Here is an 18,292-nt window from a genome sequence, read left to right as displayed (position 1 = left end):
AATGAGTACCAGGACTGAATACGAGTGATGTCACCTAAAGAAACCTCTACCAAAAAATGGAACTGTGTTCCCATCTAACGGTTGATTTTAGTTTTATTGGGGTCTGACTGTGTGCCTTTCCTGAATCCATTTGTTAACACCTATTGTCTATGCTGTATGTTTGGAGACCAGTCTCACCTGAATAAAGGAAGGAATCTGTTACCACATTGCTTCCTCTCTATCCTCTTGTGACACAGGAGTTGGGGTAATCATCACCAAAGAGCACCAGGTCTTGTTGACCATCAGCTTAACACCTGCAGTGGATTTACGTTACCAGGCGATAGTTCAAGCTCTTAAAGCATCCTTATGATCTAATGCTTTTCCTCTAGTCTTTGTCCTCACAACAGCAAGTTCATGTGTGTTCTAACAGGACGATGAGCCCACCAGGCACACTCCCACTGACAAGCCTTAGATACCTCTGTCTAAAATACCCTCATAATGGCTTTTCTCAGGTGTGCGGTTAGGTTAGCTTCTTAGTGATATTTTCCAAATCTAAAAGTTGCTCTTGTTGCCCCAACTTAATACATAGGTGTTAGAATCTAGGATTGTATTGTTTTATTGTTTTTAGTGCTATAATGTAAGTTGTGTAAAAATAGTTTATTACTGGAATCCAAGTTTCCACAAAGTATCTAGAATATAATATGCTTTACATAAACATAATTTGAATGAATAAATGAACATGGCAGACCCTATACATTTTTGGTTAGAGCACAGAATTTCCAAAAATTTGTGTAAACAAATAATGAAATTCACCAGTTAACAAATCAAAACATTATTCTACTCAAAATTATGTAATTAAGTATTAATATAAAATAAAATATATGATTGGAATTATATCACTCCAGACTTGTTCATTCACTACTTAGCAGTATATTTTGGAAAGTGTTTTTATTAGAATATATTAATTTAGCTTCTTTTGAATTTTGAATAGTAACATAGAACATAGTATGATTTATTCTGTGTCTGTGTGTACATACACGAAAGTGGTTGGAGAGAGGGATAAATAGATAAATATTAGACAGATGAAAGGCAGAGACAGACAGATAAGGCTTCACAAGAAAAGGGACATAATCAAATTATGGTAATTGAAAGAATGTTTAATAAAGTGTCTATTCTGAAAATATAGCCAATGTATATAGAAAGCAGACAGAACAAGAGCCCGAAGGCAGTAAAAAACCTCTTCTAGGTCTAAAGGAAAGAGGAGACATCAGGGAAGGTTCTCTCTGACCTATTCTTCCATAGCTCTTGCAGCTCCGACATAGTTCTTCATTCATCAAATCCACCTGAACAGAGAGAGAGAGAGAGAGAGAGAGAGAGAGAGAGAGACTGACTGAGTGCTTGCACAACCTAAGAGACTGAGTCTTGCACAACCCTAAATCGAGTATCTTTCTCTCTCCCTTCTCAAGTACTGCTCGGGGGAATTTACCTAAGAGGAAGCAGAAATGATGTGAAAGCAGAAGGTTTAGAAGTTCTGTGAAAAGCTGTCTTCTGGGTGGGACATGGCTATCATACTCAAGAGCTTTCCACAGCTGTGGTTATCTGTCCAAGATGAAGCCAGCCAAAATTCTGGCTCTGATGGGGCCGATCATTTCAAGTCCCTATCAGCTACTAAGTGTAGGAGGCACAACTCACAGAAAGCATTGGGAAATTTACAACTGTTAAACAAGAAGGCTTTTTCTCCTCAAAGAAAGAAAATGGCTGATGCCTTTTCACCCGGAAGACTAGAGTGGATGTTGGCTAACAACCTGGTGTGTGTGTTTGTGTGTGTGTGTGTTTTGCTATTTTATGGAGTTAGCCTTCCTGAATTTCTCAAAATCCTGAGCACTGTTTATGTGTTTAGTCTCTCAGTGAATAGAACTCATCCTTCTGAAAGGAGAATGGTGGACCTTGCATCCTCCATCAGTAGAATCTATCCTTAAACTTATCACAAATCATCCCTCCCTGGGCCCTTACCCTGAGTTCTGTTTGTCACTTACTAACTCACTCTTAGTGTAAAGGTCACAAGTACTTGCTGCTTTGCAAAGGAGCGTCAATGTAGTCCTCTCTGAAGCTTGTTATGATAATTGTCACCAGGAGACTTTCCCCAAAATTTTACTGTGCTTAAGTATGTAAGAAAGGTAGCCCATGAGGACAGAATCTGCAAGCTTTTGACCCAGCACCTGCAAAAATGGAGCCAAACAGATTTTATTCTTCACCTCACAGAGATCGTTTCCCTGCCAGCCATTATGTTTGCAAGGGGTCCCGACAATGGAGGAGCTAGGGAAAGAAAATCCATTGTTCTCTGAAAATACGGCCACTAATAGGTTTCCTAGGCTCCAGTCTGTGGCCCCACATCTGGGCAGCACTAATTGGACTCGGAGGGTTCTAAAAACAACCGCAGAAGATATAAAGACAGAAGGAGACATGTTGAGCAGTCATGGGGTGAATTGGAGGAGGAAAATGGGAATGGATATGATCATATTTTGTTTTATATATGTAGGAATTCTCAAAAATAAAGAAAAATTTAAATATCTAGTATGGGGTGTAAAATGAAAGTATTAATTTAGGACACCTAGCCAATAGAAAAAACAGTTTAGCAATAAAGTGAATTATGAAATAGTGATGAGGATGTGCTGATAAAAAGCTGTTGCTCACTGCTCCTGACCAGCATCTTGAGGGAACATTGCATTGTCTACCACTTGCCACACAATAGATCAAGATGCAAGATGGGAAATGTACTACCTGTCATGATTGCAACACCATAAAGTAAAATAAAATTTTTTACTAATGGTGTAGACACTGTTGCTATAATGTGTCCTCACAAAACAGTTAATTTAGTTTGTGAGTTTTGATGAAGAAAAGTTCATATTTTATTTTACCAGGAAGTTAGTTTTTCTCTGGGTTGAATCATCTTGTTTGCTATTGGTGGTGTTTCATATCTTAATTAAGAATGTTTGTTGTTTTCTTCAATCACAAATAATCCAGGACTCACAAGGAGCACAAACATTATTTATTCACAGAACTTTTGCCTCAAATAAAACAAAGCAATTCATGTGAATAGTAGGAAGTGGCTTTTGTAACAGAAATAAATTGTGAGAACTGGGAGTAGAAGATTGTTTTCCTGGAACTCCAAATGATCTGCCATTCAAGAACGAAGCATACATGACATTTGATTTTATAATCTTTTACTAAGATCTGTGACCCTTACTTAGTATGCACAATTATGGTTTTCTAATGAATTAAATATTTTATAAATTTTAGAAGGTTAATTATCACCAATTGATTTCATATCTCTGGGTTTTAGGATTTATTAAATATTTACTAAGAGATATTTCTCAGATGACTTCCAAATCTATCATTTCAGAATTCCGTGAGTTTAACCGAATCTTAATGAAATGACATTTGGAGAAAAATTATCATCTTAAATTGTGATTTTAAAAAATACTTAAAGTGATGAATAACTACTAAGAACATATTGATTTTACCTTCTTAATATAAAATGATGAGGGCTGGAGAGATGGATCAGTTGGTAAAAGGTTTGAAGTACAAGTCGGATTCTGATCCCCTGAACCCATACAAAGAGCCAGGCACGGCTGCGTTCTTGTGACTTCAGCCCTGGAGAGATAAGGACAAGAGGATCTGTGGAATTCTCTAATAGTCACACTGGCTGAGTTGATGAGCTCCAGGTTCCAACAGAGATCCTATCTCAAAAAGGAAGGTGGAAAGTAGTTGAAGAAGACATCCGGGTCAACCACAGACCTCCACAAACCATATATACTGAACACGTGTAGATATACACACATACCAAACCAAAAAAAAAATTAAGAAATTGCATTAATGTCATGTTTTGCTTATTTCTATGAATAATTTCTTTTTTGTTTCTTTGTTCATCTTTAGATACAAGGTGAGCTAATAAGTCTGCTAAAATGACTGAATAAAGAACTTAAAGTTTTGTGTATTGGATGTTGTTACTGTTAGCTTCTAGGTGTTGAAAATAGCAGTGTTGTTGGACACCGAATTTAATCTAAGTTCACAGAGCCTCAATGGCACCCAACTATCAAGCAATGGACTTGCTGCCTATGACCTCTTCAAAGATATACAAAAGCCAGTACTCACGCATTTGCCCCTACCTAGCCTGTACAGCTAGCAGGGCATTGAGAAGACCTTTTTCTCAAGCATTTTATCTCTCTTATGTTTCCTATATGCCGGTGCAGTAATCGCGAGCTAAGTATCATGCAAAAGAGCCAAAGGCCACTTTTCTGCTTTCCCTTTGTGAGTCTGACCTCCAGGGAAATGCCCCATTTAGGTTAAAGCATCCCCCTTTAAGAGACGTAGACAGAATACCAAGAGTTCAGAGGAGAGCCACAAAGATGATAAATGTTTCAGGAAATAAGACCTATGTGGGAAGGTTAGGGCAAGTGGACATGTTCTATCTGGATAAAAGAAGACTGGGGGGAAACATAACTGTCTAAAGATCCATTAAAGTCTGTTATCAAGAGAAGAGGGACCAATTCTCATTAGTCAACGAGGACAGAACAAGAAGTAACGGCTTTCGATTCCAGAAGGAAAGATTTCGGTTAAATATAAAGATAACTTTATAACAATATGAATAGTTGGGAATGGCACCAGCTGTCAGGGGAGCCTGCAGGATCACCATCACTGGAGAGATTCCAGCTAAATCCCCACACCCATCGATCAGGGTTGACTTAGTAATAATAAAATCAATCCCACTGTGATTCACAGGAATAGATTAGTGTGCCAGCGTAGGTCCTTCCAGCCCAAATGATTATATCATTAAGATACCAGCACGCAATGGGAATTGATCTGCGCAGGAGGGAAGGAAGAGAAATTCTTCACAAGCCACAGCTGTAAATCTGAAAATTCAGCAATCCAGGATCTTAGCTAAGGAAAAACCTGAGTCTGCTCAGGAGCTATGGAGGGAGAGAATTAAACAGCACATTCCTTGCTCTAAAATATTCAGATGACCATTGTCAACCCTTCGATTTAAAAATTGGTGCCTATGGCATTGCCCATTTCCCTGGCCAGTCTTCACCTTCAATATATCATATTAATATTTCAGTTTATCAATAAAAATTACGTCTTGGATTTTTCTCATGATTCAAAAAATAAAAACCAAAGGAGAAATTATTTGTAGAAAGACAGTCTTCCCAGGTTAGCGTCAGGGTCTTTTGTAAAGGTCATGTTTCAGTGATATTTTGGTTCCATCCATACCTACCAGTTTTACTTGATGGGCATGAGAACAATTATAATACAAAATCCACCTAATTCAATACAGTGTGGGTCAAAATTACCAATTCAATTTTTTAATCTTAAAATTGATTTTTACATCTGTGATGCCCAGAGTGATTTTCAGCATTATCCAAAGCCTGCTGCCTCTGGCCTCTGTGTCTCCTCACACCGACCTTGCCAGCACACTGCCACAGTCGTTCTGCGTCCTTGAGAAGGCAGTATTTAATTTTTAGTTCTCTTTTCTCCCTTCTACCCTTCCAGTTTATCTTTAAGAAAGACAATGCTCCGGGCGGTGGTGGCACATGCCCTTAATCCCAGCACTACGGAGGCAGAGGCAGGCGGATCTCTGTGAGTTCGAGGCCAGCCTGGTCTAGAAGAGCTAGTTTGAGGACAGGAACCAAAAGCTACGGAGAAACCCTGTCTCGAAAAAATCCAAAAAAAAGGAAAAAAAGAAAAAAGAAAAAAAGAAAGAAAGACAATGCATGTTGTCCCCTCCCCTGGCTGACTAAGCAGCATTATTGCTGTCACCTCCACCATGAGGTGTACACTGGCCGTAGATTATCTCTACATTGTCATAGCGATGATGTATGATGGAGAAAAGTCTCCCATTGGAAGAAGCAAGGTGCAAGGGCCAGAGTGATGACGAGGAGCCTAGCACAAGCCCATCATGCACAGTGGTGGCCATTTCCTCCTAAGTAAAACCTCCAAGTATCCTACTCTGCAAACTGAAAGTCTCCATAAGAGGAAGCCTGGACAGATGATGTTTTTCTGCTTAGAGACCTTTTATGTCTCCCCAAACATTAAAAACTAATGGATTCCTGAATTTAAAGCCTTTCAAAGCTTCTCGTTTCCATTTCCTTGCTTTATGATCTCGGCCATCTGTTGTATGCGTTTGTCTCATCCTCAGACTCCAGGTGTCAGTCTCCTGGACTGTTGGATGCTCTCGATTTTGTCGCTCTCATTCTCTTTCAGCTCTGATTCGCTTTTCACACGTAGCTAGACTAATCCTAGGAAACGCCATATTCCCCACGTCACCTTCCAATTAGAGAGTTTTTACTTTCTGTGGCCTCTTAAACACAGGTTGGTTCCCTAGCATGGTGTCCAGAGCCATCCACTGTTTATTTTGCATTTGTTTATTCAGCTATAAGGGTTACTGCTTCTTTATTTATACTCTGTTTTCCAAGAAGGACCCCAGTCTTTCAAGTCATACTTCGAACTTTTGAAATATTTGCTCCTAGGTATGAGATGTAAAACAAATAACAGGAAAGCTTGATTTTAAGATCCGTGTGTGTTTATGTTCAATAACTGTGGCTAAGGATAAGCAGATCATTTTTCCTCTAAGTTCCAGTTTCTTCATTAGTAAAACAGACAGCAACGCCAATTCAGAGAATTATTGTGAAGAATGAAGGAGAAAACATGTAGGAGACAGTATAGAGCCAGGCACTGTACACTATGCAAATCAGCTGCCACTGTATTCTCTTAAGGTTAATATTTAAGTACACTCTGGTGCCTACTGTGTAAGGCTCCCCACCTCACCTTCATTTCAGTCACATCTTCCTCCTTCTAATAGACTATAGAATTCTTTTTTAAAATTTATTTATTTATTAAAGATTTCTGTCTCTTCCCCTCCACCGCTTCCCAATTCCCTCCCCCTCCCCCAATCAAGTCCCCCTCCCTCGCCAGCCCAAAGAGCAGTCAGGGTTCCCTGCCCTGTGGGAAGTCCAAGGAACCCCCACCTCCATCCAGGTCTAGTAAGTGAGCATCCAAACTGCCTAGGCTCCCACAAAGCCAGTACGTGCAGTAGGATCAGAAACCCATTGCCATTGTTCTTGAGTTCTCAGTAGTCCTCATTGTCCTCTATGTTCAGAGAGTCCGGTTTTATCCCAGGCTTTTTCAGACCCAGGCCAGCTGGCCTTGGTGAGTTCCCAATAGAACATCCCCATTGTCTCAGTGTGTGGGTGCACCCCTTGCGGTCCTGAGTTCCTTGCTCGTGCTCTCTCTCCTTCAGCTCCTGATTTGGACCTTGAGATTTCTGTTCTGTGCTCCAATGTGGGTCTCTGTCTCCTTTCATCGCCTGATGAAGGTTAATATTTAGGAGGATGCCTATATGTTTTTCTTTGGGTTCTCCTTATTTAGCTTCTCTAGGATCACTAACTATAGGCTCAATGTCCTTTGTTTATGGCTAGAAACCAAATATGAGTGAGTACATCCCATGTTCCTCTTTTTGGGTCTGGCTTACCTCACTCAGGATAGTGCTTTCTATTTCCATCCATTTGCATGCAAAATTCAATAAGTCATTGTTTTTACTGCTGAGTAGTACTCTAATATGTATGTATTCCATACTTTCTTCATCCATTCTTCCATTGAAGGGCATCTAGGTTGTTTCCAGGCCCAATGATCTAGACTATAGAATTCTTATATTACACCAGTTATAGCATAATACTTTTTATATTTTATGTGCAGTAAAGATCATTCTTTTCCCAAACATCTTTAAAGTAGAAATGTATCTTTAACCATATTTCAAATCATTTATATGTGATACAAGATGATCAGCATTCAACCTATTTTTTAATCAATGTTTTCATATTTTTTTCTTGAATAGTGTAGCACAAGTAATAAAAACCAAGAGACAGATATTGGGGTTTAAGCTGAAGATCAGAAAATCAAAACATCCAAGCCACTAGAGAAGTTTTACCTCTACCAGGTCTGGGCAATTGCAGACTGAGCCCTGAGTCTCTGTCTACTCCCATTTTTTATTCCTCTCTAGTGCTGGGATTAAAGGCCTGTGACTCCCTAGTACTGAGATTAAAGGTGTGAGTTACCACTCCCTGGATCTGTTGAACACACAGAGATACATCTTCCTCTGTCTCCTAAATCCTGGGATTATAGGTGTGTGACAGTACTACCTGGCATCTAGGGGCTTAGTTTCACGTTCTGATCTATGGGCAAGCTTTATTGATTAAAATATAAATAAAATATCACTATATTTTCCCTTTTGTCAAAAATAGAAAAAGCCTATGGCTAATATAGAAAAAAAACTATGTATAATAAGTATAATAATTACATACAATATATACAGACAATAAGTATATTAATGAAGTCTAGTTCATTTGTGTTTGACAAAGTCAGAGAAAATACACCATTATTTATCTTGTCTTGCTGAGTTCAAAGTCTTATACATAATTTACTTTTTGTCACAACTTGCATTGCTCTCCAAAACTTTATATTTCTCTAGTGAATTTCTTTTCTGAGTCTCAGAAACAAGTAAAATGATAACTATAACTATCTAGTCTTCAACTACCTCAGAAACCCAAGAAAAAATAATATTAATTGAGTAAATAGGAAGTGCAAACAAATGACTTTCAAAAACTGAAAAATGACAGAAACAACTTCCTGGACAGTCACCCAAAGTTCCTCTGCAACATTGGGGCATCTATCTTTGACCTACAGGCTTAGAATATCTGACAGACTACTTTATGAAGCAGAATTTTTAAAATACTGTCCCACCTTGTCTAGGCAAGGTTAGTCAGTCTTTTTTGTGTTCTGCTTGTCCAGTTAGAACAGCATACTGTCAGCAGTTGAGGCAAGTATACTTTCTTGTCCAGGGGCTTACTTTTGCCACAAAGAAAGCAAAGTCCATGTGGAGTTTCTTCAATGCCCATCATCTTCTCTGAAGTAGATTGGTGCTGCCATGAGCAGACAAGTTTCATTGTCGTAAAAAAAGAATCTATGCCATTAAAACGTCTTAAATGCTATATTCTGTAGTTCTCTGAAGTGTTTTTTTGACAATGATCTGTCAAAAAATATTAAAATGTATTTCTGTTTGATCTTGAAAACAGATGTGACTACAAGTTCTTTGTAATAGGTGACTACAAACCTGCATCTCCTTATTATTCTAAACAGTTGGCAATAATAATTTTGAAGCACTAGAAATTTGCAGTACATTGTTAAATGAGCTGTATAGATACAGTACTTTGAACAAGATTAGAAATATATGTACAGTATGTTTTAATAAAATTAATCTCATATTTATATCAATATACAAAATATGTATACAATATACAAAAGTCCAATTCAGTGTAAAACATTTAAAACTAGAAGCTACTTTTCAAAAGGTAGATTCAACAATCTACCTTTTTATCCTATCATATCTATATCCCTCTTTTTTCTTTCTAAATCAAGAGCCTTGTTTTTATGAAAGTCTGAGACTGTCAGCACATTCGCAATCAATAATTGATCAATTTTTGCATTACCTCGTGCTAGAGGACCTGTCATGCCCATGTGGTATCAGATGTGTGTTATGTATAAAGGATGATGCCTATTTCAGGTTGTATATTATAATTGAATAAATAAGGAAGCCAATTCTGTATCATCTGATATAAATTCAGTATTTTCAATATGCAAAGCCCTTTTTGCATATTGTTAATCAGTGACTATATTGAGAGGACCTTTAAAAATCTCTTAGTACCGTGAGAATATCATATAATTATGACTTTTAGACAAAATCATAAGGGCTTTGCTCTACTTTACTTAACTTACTTGATTTGTAATCAGCCTTTTCTGATTTATTTGCATCAGTATAGAATGTAGGGACTCTAGTTATTGGTGTGTCCCATACAATGCGAGGAAGGATCTAGTTAGCTCTCTTTATGAGTTGAATTTTCTTGCTTATGGAATATTTGTTAACCTCTCCAAAAAAATCACTACAAGCTTTTTGCCAGGATTCACTTTCTTCCCATAATTTGTAAATTTCATCATTATTAAATGATACTATAATTTCTTCTGGGTCCATTCCTACTAATTTACAAAGTCTCAATTTTCCTTTTAGAATTAACTCAGAGACCTTTTCCATATAAGTTTTTAATTGATTACCTTGTTTATGTATTTAAAAAATCCATTCTAATATAATATCTTCCATCTGCATTAAAATTCCTGTAAGGGAATGTGTGGAGGGTAATATGACTAGAATGTAGTTAAGATTTGAATGCACATAATCCACATGTGCCTTCTTTAATTTCTCTTCAATTAAAATCAATTTTCTATTAGCTTCAGCTGATAATTCCCTGGGACTATTTAAGACCTGGTTACCTTCTAAGGTTTTGTTTAAATTAATTAGGATCTATCCCAATAAATTACTGTAGATGGTAAACATCGCCTAGCAGTCTTTGGATGTCATTAAGAGTCTTAAATTGATCCCTTCTAATTTGCAGCTTTCAATGTGGAATGTTTTGTAAAACTATTTTATAGACCAAATAAATAATAGAATCCCCTCAGTGTGTTTTATCAGGAGCAATTTGCAATCCCCAAAAAGGTAATTTTTTTTCTTTTTCTTTTTTTTTAAAATTTATTTATTTATTAAAGATTTCTGTCTCTTCCCTACCACTGCCTCCTGTTTCCCTCCCCCTCCCCCAGTTAAGTCCTCCTCATCCCGAAAAGCAATCAGGGTTCCCTGTCCTGTGGGAAGTCCAAGGAACCCCCACCTCCACCCCTTTATGATAAAAGTCTTGGAGAGATTAGGAATACAAGGGTGATACCTAAATATAATAAAAGCTATTTACAGCAAGCCGACAGCCAACATTAAATTAAATGGAGAAAAACTCAAAGCCATCCCACTAAAATCAGGAACACGACAAGGATGTCCACTCTCTCCATACCTCTTCAATATAGTGCTTGAAGTTCTAGCAATAGCAATAAGACAACATAAGGGGATCAAGGGGATTCGTATCGGAAAAGAAGAAGTTAAGCTCTCGTTATTTGCAGATGATATGATAGTATACATAAGCGACCCCAAAAACTCTACCAAAGAACTCCTACAGCTGATAAACACCTTTAGTAATGTGGCAGGATACAAGATCAACTCCAAAAAATCAGTGGCCTTCCTATACACTAAGGATAAGGAAACAGAGAGGGAAATTAGAGAAGCATCACCTTTCACGATAGCCACAAATAGCATAAAATATCTTGGGGTAACTCTGACCAAGGATGTGAAAGATCTATTTGACAAGAACTTTAAGTCTTTGATGAAAGAAATTGAAGAGGATACCAGAAAATGGAAGGATCTCCCTTGCTCTTGGATTGGGAGGATCAACATAGTAAGAATGGCAATTCTACCAAAAGCAATCTATAGATTCAATGCAATCCCCATCAAAATCCCATCAAAATTCTTCACAGATCTGAAGAAGACAATAATCAACTTTATATGGAAAAATAAACAACCCAGGATAGCCAAAACAATCTTATACAACAAAGGATCGTCTGGAGGCATTACCATACCTGACTTCAAACTCTACTACAGAGCTACAGCATTGAAAACAAGGCAAAATTTTAATTCTTCAAACATTCTTTCTAAAAGATCTACATTTGAATCAGATAGCAAAATATTGTCCATGTAATGGTAAACTTTAAATTCAGGAAATTGCTTACATATCATTTTCAATAGCTGACTTACAATATATTGGCACAGGGTTGGGCTATTTAACATTTATTGCAGGAAAATCTTCCATTAATATCTTTTAGCAGGTTTAGAATTACTATAAGCAGGCCCTGTGAAGGCAAATTTTCTTTGTCTCTTTCTTGTAAAGTTATAGTGAAGAAAAATCTTTCAAATCAACAATTATAAGATGCCATCCTTTCGGCAAAAGAGAAGGCAAAGGAATACCAGACTGTAGAAAGCCCACTGGCTGAACTGCCTTATTAATAGCTCTTATATCTGTCACTAGTCTCCATTTTCCAAATTTCTTTTCATCAACAAATGCAGGATAATTCTAAGGGCTGGTTGATTCTTCAATATGGTGAGCATCTAGTTGCTCTTGCACCAGCTGTTCCAATGCCTGTAGTTTATCTTCAGCTAGAGGCCACTGTTTGATCCATATTGGCTTCTCAGTTAGCCATTTTAAAGGTAGGGCTGGTGGTGCTTTTAAAATACCAGCAGTTATTGTGCCCTGTTCTTGTACAACCTGAATGGTCAGTGACTGTTCTTTATTACACCTTCTAAAAATTTCCCAGAAACATATGTTAATTTGCGGTTTGTTTTTAAGATTGGGGGAATGCTAATCTGAGTATTCCATTGTTGTAACAAATCACATCCTCAAAAATTCATTTCTATGTTATCTACATATTGCTTTAGTATTCTTCTCTGCACTTCTGGCCCTATACATTTGACTAATCACATCCTCTGCTTACCAGAAATAATGTTCCAATCCCTAAAAACTGACCATTTACATCCTGAATGAGAGGCCAAATTGGATACCGAGATTCTGACGAAATTATTGTTATATCCACACCTGTGTCTACTAGACCTTCAATGACAATGTCACTTATGCTTATTTTTAATTTTAGTCTTTGTTCATTTATAGAAAGTTTGCCAAAGTGCTCGGTTTATAATTTCTCCTGAACTTTTTGTTCTCTCCTCCATAGCTGTTCTATTACCCAGAGAAGTATGTTTTTTTACAATAGGCATTAGGTTCTTTAACTGCTCTGAGAAGGAGTTTCCTCTACCAAGGCAGAAAAATGACTGAACTGGATTTGGCATAGTGATTTGTGAGAGTATCCTCACGGAGTTTCCTGAAGGCAAAGAATTACTATGAATATTCCTCATTGACCTATATTCATTAGTTCAATACCTGCCTTTGCAACACCTTCTGTATAAACCAGAAGGGAAGGAAAGTCTGAATAAAATATTCTTAGAAAAAAACATGGTTTCTAGGAATGCCCTGTCTGCAGTCCCTTTTAAGGTGACTTTGCTTGACATAATTATAACATTGACATTTTTATTTTTTTCCTCAAACTCATGGAAATCACCACTGTTATCCATGCATTGTCATGTTCATGAGATTCAATATTAATTGTATCTCAGATCCATTCCTCCAAAGGTGCTGATTTTGTCTTTAATAATCTAATTATCCTTTCACATAGAGAATTGGCATTTTCAAAAGCCAGAGATTCAGTTATTATTTTTCTAGCTTCTGAATTTTCTATCATTCTATTACTGATGAAGTCAGTCTTTGGAAGTAATCTGTGAAGACTTCTTTGGCCCTGCATGATTTTAGTAGCTGACTTAATTTTCTTTCCTAATTTTCCAATTCTGTACCAAGCATTCAAAGCTGCTGTCTGACACAAATCCAGGATGTGGTGGTCGTCATATACAGCTTACCTTTCTATAATAGCATAGTCTCCTTCTCCAAGAATTTGATCTTGGGAGATTTCCCTACTTCTAGCTTTACTTTGTTGTTCAGTAATCTTAGCCTCTAATCTGAACCAAGTACTCCATTATATTTGTGGGCCAGGCCCTAGAACACCTTTAACGAAATCTATCCAGCTTTTAGGGATAATTCTGTTACAAACTGCCCATGAGTTTAATATTTGCCTCACAAATGGATGCATGGCATTTGAGACTCTTCCTTCCTTGAATCTCCTTAAATCTAACATTGACATAGGAGTTCAGTTAGCTGTAACAGAGCCTCTGCTATTTAGTAATTTCTGTAAGGTTACTGGATATATTAAGGTTAGCAGTCTGAAAACCTTAGGTGTTCTTCTCTATTTGTATAATGTAACACTGAAATTGGCTCTCCATCCAATTCCTCTGCCTCAATTTGAATATCTCTGTGATCTGTTTTACTAGGCTTTTCTAAGGCCTGTATTTTAGCACTCAGATTAACCAACTTTTTTAGTGACAAGACAAAAATTAAAAAACATAATATTTACAATTTATATTACAGAAATCCAATATAAATTAGATACCCTTTCATTTATTCATTCCATTTCCAAACTGTCTAGCATATTATCATGCAGAGACCCAAATGCCTTCATTGTAATGTTTTTTTAAGCCATTTTTTGATGTGGGAAAAACTCTCTTTTAATTAATTCCTCCCTTTAAGGACTCCCAATTTTCTTACCAAATATACTGACCGTATAGATGAAGATGTGAGGCTTACTGCTACTGTGTAGTACAGTAAAAGTCTGGTTGGATTTCAAGGCAGTGACCTAGTTTCATAGCAGCCTGAGAAGGAAAATCAGGGAGAGTCCACAACCCATGGAGTAGAGAGAAGAAAAAGATAGAGAGAGAGAGAGATAAAGAGAGAGAGAGAGAGAGAGAGAGAGAGAGAGAGAGAGAGAGAGAGAGAGAGAGAGAGCCGGCTGTGTGAAAAATGCAGTGGGTTGTATAGAAAAAAACATGTAGCTAGGGGCTGCCTGAAAGTTACAACAGAAAAATCCCAAACTCCCTCAGAGACTGGGGGGGGGGAGCCTAACTGGATGTGGCTGGAGCCTCACCTATAGTTCTAGTGGGAGCCCCATGGTGAATGCCAAGTATAGCACAAATAATAAATAACCAGAGACCGATATTGGGGTTCAAGCTGAAGATCAGAAAGCCAAAACAGCCAAGCCACTAGAAAAGTCTTACATCTGGGCAACTGCAGACTGAGCCCTGAGCCTCTGTCTCCTCCCATTTTACATTCCCCTTTAGTGCTGGGATTAAAGGCCTAGTCCTGGGATTAAAGGTGTGAGCCACTACCACCTGGATCTGTTTCTGCATTGATCTTCTAGAGCCCACAGTTGCCTTGAATTCACAGAGATCCATCTGCTTCTGTCTCCCAAAGGCTGGGATTAAAATGTGTGACACCACTGCCTGCTCTCTAGTGGCTTAGTTTTACCTTCTGATCTTCAGGCAAGCTTCATTTATTAAAACATAAATAAAATATCACTATAGACTAGTGCCTAAAAAGGTTTTATGTTTGCTTGGAATAATACTGAATCATGTATTGAATTGTTGTACTGTACATAAGCACATAGAGATAATATTTTTAATTTAAAAATAAAAATTAAAAACTGGTTGTTAAGTGATTGGGTCTAAAAGGATAATCAAACAGGTCATGCAGGAAATTTTGAGAAGAGTTAAATAATTCTGTACAATTCTACAGTGTTGGGTTCTCATGATTATACATTTGTCAAAACCCAGAGACTCTACAAGACCAGGAGCAAACTCTAATGTTGATGATCTAATGAACTTTGGATAATAGGTGCTATATTTGTGTTAATGCAGGTTCATTGATTATAACAAAATTCTCATTTAGAAAGTTCATAATTTTGGAAACTGTTTGGATGCATAATATTTAAGGAAAGTTTAAATTTTCCGTTCACCTATTTTGTTGTGAATCTAAACTGCTTACAAAAGTAACCTTGGAAGTGAATTTGCATATCTACTCTTGTAACTGTATAAATGATAGTATAGCTTATCAAGGAGATTCATAAGAAGTATTACAAGATTATTTTGATTTAAATAGCTTCTGAAGGTTATTTAAAGATGAATTAAAACAAGAGATTCTCTACATACCACCATCAACCAATTATAAAATACTGTGGTTAATGTTCAATTATATGATGCAGAACTATAAGTTATCTAGTAAGACTTATCAAAAATGGGACAGGAGATAAAAGTACAAAAGAGTAAATCCTATAAAATAAAGTATGTGAAAAACTACCTTGATTGAGGTCATACTGAGATTTTAGGTGTGTCTCCCTGTCATTTATAGAAGGAATGATCTCACAGGAGTTGTCTTGGTCCTCTGTCTCTTACAATCTCCCCAACTCTGTTCTAAAACGTTCCCTGAGTCTGAGGTGTAGGGGTTTGTACGCGGTACGATGTTGGGTTCTACATTTGTCGTCATTCAGCCATTCTATTGTCATAATTGGGGAGTTTAGTCTATTGATATTCTTGCAATTAATGAGCAAAAGTCCAACTTTTTGTCTAAGTATATATTGATCACATTTCAAGCTATAAAATAACTACCAAAAAGTTAAAAAAAAATTATGCCAAAATTTACAGAAAAATATTCACACTGCAAACAATCAAAGATGCCAAAGACTGATAACCAAAGTTTCCCCTCTTTGCTGCTTACCTCCCAGTAAAATTATATATACATATATTCACATAAACATATGCATCTTAGTTGTTTATTGTAGAATATTCTCATAAATTGATAGAGATAAACGGAAACAATGTGTCCATGATATAATTGGCAATATGAACAAAAGTACACTCACTTTAAACCAACTCTCCATTTGCATGTCCTTTAGAGTAATGAGAGTGAAAAACTGCAAGAAACCTATATGCAAAAACAGGAAGTTTGGTGACATATGGTGTATCGCAGTGCACAAAATAAGGACTTCAAAAACACTGAGTTTCTAAACCATTTTTTATAATCTACTGTTATCAAAGGACAAAATATGGAAGATTATTTACAATATATGTGTACATATATTATCACATAAATGCTATATATCTTGTATTTTTAAATTACAGGTAGCTTGAAGTTTGGCTTTCTGTCAAAATTTTGGGTGTGGGGGAAAAATTGTACTATTAACTTGAAATCCACAGATGTAGTATGTGGCTCTGATTAGAGATCAAATGTCACATAATCCAAACAAGTGTATATATAAAGTGAAATGTGGTTTAAATGTAAATGACATTTGCTTAAAAATATGACACATTTATAAAGAAATATTAAGGGTATGGCAATTTTACTAAAGCCATTTTTCATAGTGCTATAAAGAATATTGCTGTCAAACCCCACTCATCTCCTAATGTAATTACTAGAAACTTCCAAGCTGTTTAGTTTCATAAATTTGAGAATTATGAGGTCAATATTTAAAGACAACCACGCATGGCATTCATCTTATCATTATGGAGTATGCTATGCACCGATCTGTCTCCCTTTGCTCCCCTGGCACAGGGTTGCCTCCTTCAGATGAAGGTGAAAGGGCACACGGGCATCTAAGAACATCAGCAACAAAGTGCTGAATACTCAGGCGGGTGTCCATCACAACGCCTGCCTGACGTGCGTGTTTATGAGACATGCCAGAGGACAAAGGTAAGACACAGATTTGGACAAGCCCCTGTTGGCAACTTCCGTTCTGAAACAAGAGATTTGATTACCCTTATTATCTCTGCTTGCTGAGCAAAACTCCCCAAGCTATTAGTGGCCATAAAATTACCCAGCTGTTTTTCAAATTCAGTTGTGGTATTTGACTCAGTGACCTCCTTGGTCAATGAATTTCACAGGTTGACTATACACATGCATAAGGCATTATTTACCTCAATTTGTACTGAATTTACTGCCCCTTATTTTTTTATCAAGTATCTCCTTGTCCTCAATGTATTATGGAACAAGGTGACCAAAAATGTCCTTTATAATTCTGAGAGTTCCAATCAAGGACTTTTCTAAAATACATCACATTTAAAATAAAATGTTTTTTTTTCCTTAAGGCAGGTGCAAAGTCTAGCTTCAATATATCCATTCTGTCAAGATTTTATTCTCTCCAGCATTCCTTATTATTTGGCTCTAATTCGAATTCCACAATATTACACCCGCCATTTTCTCTCACACTGCTAACAAACCAAACAATGAGAGCCATGAATGTTTGCCAACAAGGAATCTCATGTTTGTTGTCATATAAAAATATTAACTTACCGATACTATGGTTTTCTCTTAATGGAACTATTTGTCTTTGTAAAATCCATATATTCAAAACATTTAAATTTAGATTAACTGGACCAGAGCATTATGATGTTCAAAGGGGCCTTTTAGAAATTATGTTTGAGAGCTGAATTCCTCTGGAGTAATTCGGATGTACATACCACAGGCAATCTTCCAGCCATGTGGTTGTATTGTAATTCATAGACTGGCCATTAGTTTCTCACTGTGATACTCAGCAATGTGCTCAATACTTAAAAAATAATTTCCACATACACAATTTATATTTATGTAGTTTTATTTTTAGTCACAAATGATTATGCTAATGTATAATAAGGTACAATTTTCTTTTTTATGATTGCATTCTTCCAGAGTTGGAGATGTTTGTAGTTCTTGATGTGTCATCATAGCCATTGAAACTCCTGTTTATGGAAAGAAAGGCACAAGGAACTATTTTTTTTTTTTATTTCACCTTATTTATTAATTAATACAGAAACTTCTTAGGCCGAATAACATCAACTTTGATTAGCATTTTTGACTATCAAGAATATTTG

This window comes from Microtus ochrogaster, chromosome 21 (genome assembly GCF_000317375.1).
Source record: "Microtus ochrogaster isolate Prairie Vole_2 chromosome 21, MicOch1.0, whole genome shotgun sequence".
Classification (NCBI taxonomy): Eukaryota; Metazoa; Chordata; class Mammalia; order Rodentia; family Cricetidae; genus Microtus; species Microtus ochrogaster.
Note: the sequence above shows the minus strand (reverse complement) of the source record.